We start from the raw sequence: 12,165 nt of genomic DNA on the forward strand, positions 1-12,165 counted from the left end.
AGGTGTACTGTCTTCAGCCCGGGCAACGCCGGGTATCCCAGCTAGTGACATAAAATTATTGGACCATTAAGGAGAATTGTAAATTTCCAATTGCATAATTAATTAGTCTTTAGTTGGTGTCCAAAGGGTTATGGAGGGTTCTCTGAAATTTTAAGCATATAATAGGGATTTTTCATTTTTTTTTAGACCTGCTCTGGGGCTGCTAGAAAATACCCGCGGTAATTCCTATAGAAGTGACTGCAACTAATTTTCTACTCGGCAGTTGAATAGGAAAAACCTTGTGGTAGGGGAATCAAGACTTCACCTACATTTGGATATGTCCATTTTTGTTTGTAATCGCTATAATCATAGTCTGACTCCCTCTTGCACTGCAACATTATATGCTAGCAGATGACCATCCAACTCAGTGACACCTCTAGCAAGGAGCCAGAAGCAGCATGCACATCACTCTCCATCAAACCATGATAGGATAATGTGGGGGCGGCAGACTGTACAACAAATTAAGCACCTTTCCTCCAAGATACTTCTGCAGTAACGCACCTCATACAATCAAATCCATCTAACATCAGAACACATAACTATAAAGTCAAACAGATCTGATGGCATGTGCGTAGGGAGTGCTGGGCAGTATAAGGGGCCCTTGGGGACATGTTAGGACATTTTGCAACTAGCACTTATGACTTTTTACCGTCTTAACGCCGCCTCATGTCAAAAGTTGGCATTGCCACTGGACCAGAGAGCTCCCAAATACGAAGGTGCTTAGCACATATTCTTGAAAAGAACAATGGTGTTGGCATGTGGTGCAGTGCAATGCATATGGAAATATTGCACAATTCTTCCTCCAGCACATAGATCTTGATTGTTGCATAACATAATTTATCTATTCCTCCACATCATTCTCATCCTGCATAAATCGTAACAGGTTCAATCACACTTTAACATTTCTGCTCCAGCACAATACTTTAGCAAATATTACATTGCTTTTAAATAAATTGCTTTTCCACACCACCAGCACAGTTCTTAACCACAGGATGGCTATAGGTTACATTTTTTTATGTTGCAGGGAGCAGTAGTGCCATGACACACAGGGCAATAACTTTCACATTATAATCCCTGGCCCACATAAAGGATAATGCACTACGTATCTTACTTAGGGGTCTATGTACTAAGCCTTGGAGAGAGATAAAGTGGATGGAGATAAGGTACCAACCATTCAGCTCCTAACTGTCACTTTAGAGGCTGTGTTTATGAAAGATGTATAGAAGAAGCCACAACTCTTGGATTGAGTTAAACATTAATGTTGTCTATTTTGCATATGTATAAAAATTAGGGGTGTGCACCGGCCACTTTTCGTGTTTTGTGTTTTGGTTTTGGATCTGGATCTTTCTTCGTGTTTTGGATCTGGATTGGTTTTGCCAAAACCACCCTTCCGTGTTTTGGGTTCTGGGTTTTGTGTTTTGGATCTGTATTTTTTTGAAAAAAAGCATAAAAACAGCTAAAATCACAGAATTTGTAGGTTTTTCTGCTCCTATGCTATTATTAACCTCAATAACCTTAATTTCCACTCATTTCCAGTCTATTCTGAACACCTCACACCTCACAATAGTGTTTTTATGTCCAAAAGGTTGCACCGAGGTAGCTGGATGACTATGCTAAGCGACACGAGTGGGCGGCACAAACACGTGACCCATCTAGGCGTGAAACTGCAGTGGCAGACAGGATGGCAGTTTGAAAAACTAGGCCCCAAACTGTACATAATGCAAAGAAAAAAAAGAGGTGCAAGATGGAATTGTCCTTGGGCCCTCCCACCCACCCTTATGTTGTATAAACAGGACATGCACACTTTAACAAACCAATCATTTCAGCACCAGGGTCTGCCACACAACTGTGGCTGAAATTATTGGTTCGTTTGGGCCCCCACAAAACAAGCTGGCAATTAATCTGTCCCTGCACAAACTGGCTCTACGGAGGCAAGATGTCATCCTCATCCTCCTCATCCACCGATTCCTCACCCTCTTCAGTGTGTACATCCTCATCCTCACAGAGTATTAATTCGTCCCCGCTGGAATCCACAACCACAGATCCCTCTGTACGTTCTGGAGGCTGGTCTCCCTGGAAGAGTTGATAATTCATTTTATGAACATCATCTTCTCCACATTTTGTGGAAGCAACCTCCTACGCCTTTCGCTGACAAGGTTCCCGGCTGCACTAAACACTCTTTCGGAGTACACACTGGAGGGGGGGCAACTCAGGTAAAATAGAGCCAGTTTGTACAGGGACCTCCAAATTGCTTCTTTTTTCTGCCAGTACAGGTACGGACTGTCTGACATGCCTACTTGGATGCTGTCACCGATGTAATCCTTTAACAGACAGATGCACGCTTGTCGCTGCTGCTTTGAGGATGCAAGTGCGGCTACAGCCCACACAATTCACAAAGACAGAAAAAAAAAGAAGAATATTTTTATTGTTTGTGGAGCGCACTTTGAGGGTTACACCACCCTTTAACAGACAGACGCACGCTTGTCGCTGCTGCTTTGAGGACAGTATCATATGCAGTGACAGTAGACTTGTCAGAAATTGTTGGCACGTCCTTCAGTCCGGACCAGATGTCCAAACCAGCCCTTGACTTATGACACAGGCGCACGCTTGGCGCTGCTACTATGTTGATGCACGTGCGGCTACATCGCACACAAGTCACAAACACATTAAAAAAATAGTTTTTTATTTTTTGGAGCACTTTGAGGGTTACACCACCCTTTAACAGACAGACGCACGCTTGTCGCTGCTGCTTTGAGGATGCAAGTGCGGCTACAGCCCACACAATTCACAAAGACAGAAAAAAGAAGAATATTTTTATTGTTTGTGTAGCACACTTTGAGGGTGTCACCACCCTTTAACAGACAGACGCACGCTTGTCGCTGCTGCTTTGAGGATGCAAGTGCGGCTACAGCCCACACAATTCACAAAGACAGAAAAAAGAAGAATATTTTTATTGTTTGTGTAGCACACTTTGAGGGTGTCACCACCCTTTAACAGACAGACGCACGCTTGTCGCTGCTGCTTTGAGGATGCAAGTGCGGCTACAGCCCACACAATTCACAAAGAGAAAAAAAAAGAACAATATTTTTATTGTTTGTGTAGCACACTTTGAGGGTGTCACCACCCTTTAACAGACAGATGCACGCTTGTCGCTGCTGCTTTAAGGATGCAGGTGCGGCTACAGCCCACACATTTCACAAAGACCGAAAAAAAAAGAACAATATTTTAATTGTTTGTGTAGCACACTTTGAGGGTGTCACCACCCTTTAACAGACAGACGCACGCTTGTCGCTGCTGCTTTGAGGATGCAGGAGGAATCTAGATGGGATTTGGAACTGGGGACACACTACCTCCATCAATTGTCTAAATCCCACTGCACTAATGGCGGATACCGGACACACGTCTAACACCAACATAGCAGTCAAGGCCTCAGTTATACGTTTTGCTTCAGGATGACTGCTGTCGTACTTCATCCTCATCGCTAGGGACTGTTGGAGGGTCAATTGTTTAGTAAAAGTAGTGATGTTCCTATTTCCTCTCTGGGATGATGAACAACTCCCAGCAGCAGCAACAGCACTAGGAGGAAGTGGTTCTTGATCTTTCTCTATTTTATTTTTATCGGAGAAAGTTTGGTCCTCCATTTATGTTATATTGATATATACGTGCGGCTAAAGCGCACACAAACACAGAAAATATTTTTTTATTTTTGCTGGAGAGTAGTGCACTTTGTGGGTTACACCACCCTTTAATAAATGAGCCAGCCGGCTCTTTACTTATGGGACACAGGCGCACGCTTCGCGCTGCTCCTTTGTTGATGCACGTGCAGCCACAGTGCACACAAGTCACAAACACAGAAAATATATATTTTTTTGGTTTGGACTGGAGTGTACTTTGGGGGTTACAGCACCCTTTAACGGTCAAGCCAGCCGGCCCTATACTTATGACACAGGCGCATGCTTGGCACTACTTTGTTGATGCACGTGCGGCTACTGCGCACACAATTCACAAACACAGAAAATATATATTTTTTTGGTTTGGAGTGTACTTTGGGGGTTACAGCACCCTTTACCGGTCAAGCCAGCCGGCCCTTTACTTATGACACAGGCGCACGCTTGGCACTACTTTGTTGATGCACGTGCGGCTACTGCGCACACAATTCACAAACACAGAAAATAATTTTGTTTTTGGTTTGGACTGGAGTGTACTTTGGGGGTTACAGCACCCTTTAACGGTCAAGCCAGCCGGCCCTTTACTTATGACACAGGCGCACGCTTGGCACTACTTTGCTGATGCACGTGCGGCTACTGCGCACACAATTCACAAACACAGAAAATAATTTTTTTTTTGGTTTGGACTGGAGTGTACTTTGGGGGTTACAGCACCCTTTAACGGTCAAGCCAGCCGGCCTTTACTTATGACACAGGCGCACGCTTGGCACTACTTTGTTGATGCACGTGCGGCTACTGCGCACACAATTCACAAACACAGAAGAAAATATATTATTTTTTTAGCACTTGGGGGGAGCACCCCTGATGGACAGAGCACCCCCTGGACAACACTACAGCACCCCTTTAGGACTGGGACACTGCACAGGACTTTGGAGTGGACACAGCCCCTATGGAGAACTGACTGCACAACACAGTCCAGCCAGCCCCTATGGACTTTGAAGTAGTGGACACAGCCCCTATTAACAACAGCAGCACAGCACAACACAGCCAGCCCCTATGGACTTTGAAGTAGTTGACAACAGCAGCACTACACTACACTACACTACACAGCCCAGCCAGCCCTAAGTCCCACCCTCCCTCTTCACTGTCCACAGCCGAGTGAGAAAATGGCGCCGACGCGGGTACCTTATATAGGATCCAAAACCCGCGAGACTCGGAAGGCGGGATGATGACGTTTTGCCTCGATTTCAGATCCGAGTCAGGCGGGAAAAGTCGAGCCTGCCTCGGATCGGACCCGGATCGGGGGGGCTCGGGGGGGTTCGGATTTCAGAAATCCGAACCCGCTCACCCCTAATAAAAATGTGTCTACACTTATTTTTTTACATGTGTATTTTGAGCTATATTGGTCTAGGAGAAATATACAGCAAACCGTATCATAAACTTGACAATTGCACCCATCTTGAGTAATGCACACCCCTTATTGTACTGCACTTGCACAATGCCTCTGATCCACCTCTCAATAGGTGGATTAGGGGCATTGTGCAAGTGCAGTAAAATAAGAGGTATTAGATATGAGTGAAAGTAATGCATCAAGGCAGTACATCATATTTTACTTGATAAGGAAAAGTATGACATACTAATGCACTTTCATTGAACTCTAAATCACTATCCATGGTTACCGAACCAATGAAAAAACATCCAGCCACAAATAAATAGACAGACAGACACAGCTTACACAGGATTTAAGACCACTACACTAAAATATACCACTCAGCCGGGGTACACACACACACACACACTATCACTAAAAAAACATGAATGCAAATAAATACAGCCAGCATGATTTATTAAAGACCCCCCCACCCCCCAGTAGTGGTCCCCCTTATGCAGTGCCCCCAGTAGTAGTCCCCACTTTACAGTGCCCCTTATACAGTGCCCGCAGTATTAGTCCCTCCTATGCAGTGCCCCTTATATAGTGCCCACAGTAGTAGTCTCCCCTGGGCAGTGCCCCTTACATAGTGCCCCCAGTAGTAGTCCCCCCTTTGCAGTGCCCCTTATATAGTGTTCCCAGTATTGTTCCCCCTATGCAGTCCCCTTTATACAGTGCCCACAGTAGTAGTCCCTCCTATGCAATGCCCCTTATATAGTTCCCCCAGTATTGCCCCTTATATAGTGTCCCAAGTAGTAGTCCCCCTATTCAGTCCCCCCCAGTAGCGACCACCCCTATGCAGTGCCAGTGCCCCTTACATATACACACACAAAAAAAAACGTACCTGAATCCCCACTCCTGCCGCTGTCCGCTCCTTCCGGCCCGCTCTGCACTATGGGAGAGACGTCATGACGTCTCTCCCATCACCCGCAGTAGGGAGAGCCGGAAGGTAGAGCTCATGAGTGATCAAAGGTGCAGTGTAAACGGGGTCTGATCTGGGTTGGAACCATGGCCGCTGCTGGCGGCTGCATGTTTTTTTTTTTTTTCCTCCAGCCGCTTGAAAAGCTGTGGGGGACCACCCACAGCTTGTGCGAGCGGTCAGGAGACCGTCACGATAATCGCGGCCATCGGCCTTGCGACAAGACCCCAAGGTAGGGTCTAGCTGCCACAAGGCCGAGTGGACTTCCTGCTCTAAAAGAGCAGGAAGTCCACTACTGACATCAGTAGTGATGTCAGTTATTCCGCCCTACAAACGCCAGGCATTCCTAAAGGAACGCCTGCGTTTGTGCAGCCACCCCCCCTACCCGTCCACAAAATGGGGCGAGCTGTCAATCATCATCGACAGCCGCCCCGTCTTATTGCGAGCTCCATACCCCATAGCAACTGAACTTCATTCGCTCAGCAGGGTTCGCGCATGCGCAGTTCATTAACATCGGGCCGCTTGCGAGTGCACAGCGCTTGCGAGCGGCTCTGAATCGGGCCCCATGTCTGAAAACCCATGTCAGACACGGGTTTTTGGCTGAAAATGGGTATTAGCTTTCTTACTATTCAACAGCAGCTTATTATCCTTGCCCCACTTGACGAGTTGATCCACCTCCACTCTCTAACTTTTCTCATCTCCTTCACTGATCAAACCCACTATTGTGGTGTCATCAGCAAATTTTACAATAGAATTAGATTCCGAGCTAGACACACAATCTGATATAAACAAGGAGTAAAGGAATCGACTCAGTACACAACCTTGAGGAACTCGTACAGTATATTTACAATAATTGGGGACTAGAGCAGATCTCCTAACCTAACCGACTGCGAAAGGTCAGAGCAGAAATCCAGCAACCAATTACAAATACATGTCAAAACCAATTGCCTGAAGCTTTGCAATAAGTAAGGACAGTACAACAGTATTAAAGGCAGAGCTGTAGTCCTCAAACAACAGTCTAGCATATGAATCCCTATGCTCTAGGTAACATAACACCTTATGGAGAACCATGAGAGCGGCATCCTCAGTAGATCTATTAGATCTGCATGCAAACTGATAACAATCAAAATCATTACGGGATGCCACCCTTAAGGCGTACCAAGATTAGTCACTCAAAACACTTCATAATCAATGGGACGAAAGTCATTTGACATATATATCGCAAATTTCATCATACAAGCACATGGTATTATTTTAGCCAAATAAGTGGGTGGCTGTATTTGCTATAAATGGTGACAATATCAATTTCCTTAACATAGATAATATATTCACTTGTACATTTATCAAAAACACAAAAAGGCCCGTTCATTCTTTTTGTATATGTTGTCTTATCTATTTTAACTGTATGACTTAGATATAGTTCCATGAAATATGATAATTTAATTTGCTTTATCCATCCACCATAGACCTCAGTATTTCTGAACAAAAAACAAGGACAAACATTGGAAGAAACCATTAAACAGGAAGCAGAGGTCTTATCATATTACACAGAATAATGTTTTTAAAGAACATAAATCCTTTAATTGTTTTATAATCAATATTTGTCTCTCTGATAATACCGGGAACTTTGATTTCCACCCTGCAAACTAGTGGTTCTATCTACAGTATATAAATAAGAGCAGCACAATGTTCCTAATTTACACTCTGACAGACTCTTAAAAGTGAGTAATACGTTATTCTCCTTTCTAGTATTTTTAATTGTCATAATATTTTGAATAATTAATATTTTAATATCATGAGCAGATACAAACATTGGAATGGTTTATCCTTGTGTGCTAATTTATCTGCTTAGAAATTTATGAAATTGTTATTGTTTGTTTTCTTCAATCTTTTTTCATTGCAGAATATTTTCAAACTTTAATGGCTCATTACAGAAACTCAAGGTGGCAGATTTACTATCTGTTTGCTTTACAAAGGATGGATTTCAAAGGGCAATAGAAATTAATGTGAAATCAGTCTGTCTAGCATTAATTACCTTTGAATTCCATTGGTCAAAAACGACAATCGGCAGTGGCTTTGTATGTAAACAAGATGGATATTAAATTGACCCAAATATGTTGAGATCTCATGTCGGCATTTCTAATGATTTGTAGAATGATATTAGGAAGCATTGCATGCAGAAAAGTTTAAATGTCTTTGCTTTTTATCTTAAAAAAGTTAATTGCTGTACAAATCTTACATTATTCTTAACAAGTTAGAACATTTCTAAACTAAAAAAAAAGTATAATATGCTCAAAAAGCACTACTGCTTGTGTTTTTAATTTGCCTACAATATAATACATAATTGCAAATATATACGTATATGTACAGTGATCAAAAAGGAAATTTAGAAGTGGTTCATGGTATTCATAACTGAATGGCTGGGGACAGTCTATCCCACAAAGTTTTAGGAAATTTAATAGGTTTAAATTTATGCTTTACATGCTTTTTAACACTATTTAGAAAATACAAAGATATATTAAGTTCTATCCCCTTTGTGTCCCACACCAGCCCCATGTTTTACACACAATCACACACACAACACTAACAGACAGATGCAAAGACACATGAGACTCACGGACACACATTACACACGGACACACACTAACAAGTTGCTCACAGACACACTCCACGCACGCACGCATACACACACACGGGAGCAGACAGATGCACAGAAACACATTTAATCCATAGACAGCCACACAAACATACACAAACACTTAAACAAGGGACACATAGACTGTAGAAAATATGATATTTTGTAATAAATAATAAAATGATTTGTTTCTTATTTATTTGCTGTAATAATGTCAGTGTGTTATTTAATGAAAACTCACTTCAGAAAGAAAAAACAAACACAAAACGCCAACCCTCCAACACACACAACAACAACAGCAACCCCAACCCTCCAACACACACAACAACAACAGCAACCCCAACCCCATCCCTAAGTCCCTCAAACCGAACCCTCCCCCCTCCCCCCAGCGGCTGTCCGAGCCCGGTGCCCGGTTTAACTTCGTTCGGTATGCTGGGCGTCGAGCTTCTGGCGTAGGTCTAATGATGGAATTGGTATGGAATCCCGGCTGCCGCATGGCCGGCAGTTCGATCCCGGCAGCGGCAGCCCAACAGATCAGCAGAGCCCGGCAGTGGAAGCCCGACAGCGCTGGAAATCCCGATCGTCCCTAAGGTAAGTATAAACTAACCTAACCTAACCTCCTAACCCTAACCCTCCTTAGGGGTGCCTAACCCTAACCTCCCCCCCAAGTGCCTAACCCTAACCCCCCCTTCCCCGCTGCCTAAACTTAAGTCCCCCAGGGGGATGCCTAACCCTAAGTCCCCCCAGGGTGCCCTAAACCTAACCCTCCCCCCCCCACGGCTGTCCGCTCGCGGTGCCCGGCATCCCTTCGATTGGGATGCCGAGCGCCAGTCTCCCGGCGTCGGGTAAATGACAGGCGTCTAGATATAGACGCCGGTCATTTATCCCACGCCGGGATAAAGCAGCCGGGAAGCCGGCTGTCGGTATTAAGGCAGCCGGTTTCCCGACTGCATACCCTAATGACAGGCGTCGAGATTTAGACGCTGGTCATTAGTACCTTGCCGGGATTTGACAGTTGTTAAGCTGGTGATCGGCATTCCTCACTGCATCCCATAGGACACACTCTCCCTATTTAAATTTATGCACCTCCACCATACTCCCCTTGCCCTTAATGCAGGGTAACCAAGAGATCATTTATGCCATGGTACTATACATACTTGCCAACTCTCCCTGATTGTCAGGGAGACTCCCTGAAATAGAAGCAATCTCCCTGTCTCCCAGAAGAGTCTAACAATCTCCCTGATTGCACCTTACCCCCATTATGTAGCTGTTATATACTTGGGATAATCAGTGCCATTTCCCTGCATTGGTTATAAGGCCCAACTTCTCTATGGCTACATGCATTTCCATATAAGGTTTCTCATGCCCACTTTTATGCAACCATTTGTGAGTAAAACACAATACATGAGTTGTACGGGACCCCAATGGCATTTCAGCTTGGTAAGTGACTGCTGTTATTGTTTCATTATTGTTAAAACTGATTGAGTTGTAAATAGTAATGGTGGAGAGGCAGCATTGGGTGTCTACTGTATATATTAAGTTAAGGTATACATACTTTGGATAATGTAGAGCTAGACATATTAACACATATTCAATTTGGCTGTGAAAAGTCGGAATTGGCGATAATTTATCACCGATTATGTAATTTTCACATGTTTGAATTATCCCCGTATTCAATTTCAAAGAATTTTCGCCGGTGCGAAAATTCTTTGAAAAAAAAACCAGGGATAAGTTTTCACCATGTTTTACATGGCGAAAAACAAGTGCAGAATTGGGGTTTAGGGGTGCAGGCTTAAAAAAAAATAGCCTGCACCCCTGGGAAAACCCCTTAAAAATGAACTATCAAAAAAAGTTTTAAAAAAGGGACACCCCAAAAAAATGTATTTTAATTTAATTTTGGGATTAAAAAAATAAAAATTATGGGGAACACGTTTTTAAATTATGAAATTAATTCAGGGTTTGGTTCCCAAATATGCGGCAGGTGTTTAAAAGAATGCGGGTGGTAGTGGCAGGTGCATTTTTGAAGAATTTTCAAAAGGCACTCTAGGGACTTAAAAATATGCTTACCCCCATTTTCATGTACCCCAAATTTGATAGATTTAAAAAAAAAAAAACTATTCCTAAGTGCTATTCTTCACCACTTCTTCATAGCTGCAAATATGCACCTGCCACGGCTATTGCAAACCACGTCTTCCGTCAGCAGGCAAAAATGGGGGTACCCATAGTGATCCCCCATGTCTGGACATCTTTAGGGGGGCCCAGGCACATTTCCCAAAAAATCCTGTTTATTTTCGTAGATCCAATTTCGCTCCTTTTAAATTGAATACGGGGTAAAACGGGCATGCGCCAGATACTTTTTCCCCAGAAAAGCTCCGATGTGGAGCGAAAAGTCCAGCACAGACTTTTCGCTCCCTATTTGAATATGGCCCATTGTATCATAAAATTTTTATTTTGTGCATGCTCACAAAAAAGTCCCATCTAACGTCTCTCTGAGCTGTGAGAGGCAGGAGTAATCAGATGTTATCACATTCTGTATGTTTCCTTTAAGGAAGTGACCAGAAAGACAGTGGCGGGGGCAGCTCCTTGTGCAACGCAGAAGAGCCCTTAACTGGGTCAAAGAAGTTTGTTTCACCGGTAGACTAGTTCACTTTACAGCTCATCAAAGTGAACAAGCATCCTGGCTTGCCAGAGTAAACCCACTACATGCCTGACAGACCAATGTAAGCCTGAGACCTCACACCGAGGCACCAGGCTACCCACACTTCCTGCCAGTGCAAAAATGATGTGGACTCATAAGCAGGGCCGGTTCTAGACATTGTGGAGCTCAGGGCGAAAGTTCACAGTTGCGCCCCCCCCCCCCCCCAAAAAAAAAAAAACTTTTTGTAGATGACGTTCCTCTGCGCGCGCTCAAAGCACACGCACTTCCGGGAGGGGGCGTGTCCTTGTGGAACACCCCCAATTCATCACACTGTGGGGCGTGCCCAGCACTTATGAAGGTGCTGGGCTTCGCCCAAGCTCTCCCCTCTTGGCGAATAATCGCCATGTGCAGTAATGCGCCTTACACAGTAATGCCCTTTATAACACATTATGCCACATGCAGTAATGCCCTTTATAACACATTTTGCCACATGCAGTAATGCCCTTTATAACACATTATGCCACATGCAGTAATGGTTTTTATAACACATTATGCTACATGCAGTAATGACTTTTATAACACATTATGCCACATGCAGTAATGCCCTGTATAACACATTATGCCACATGCAGTAATGCCCTGTATAACACATTATGCCACATACAGTAATGCCCTGTATATCACATTATGCCACATGCAGTAATGCCCTGTATAACACATTATGCCATGCGCAGTAATGCTCTGTATATTACATTGTGCCACACACAGTAATTCCCTTTATAATACAGTATCCCCAATTCAAATTATGCCACACATTAGTCCCTTATTCATGTTATG

This window comes from Taudactylus pleione, unplaced genomic scaffold, assembly GCF_031769625.1.
Source record: "Taudactylus pleione unplaced genomic scaffold, aTauple2 ptg000644l, whole genome shotgun sequence".
Lineage (NCBI taxonomy): Eukaryota > Metazoa > Chordata > Amphibia > Anura > Myobatrachidae > Taudactylus > Taudactylus pleione.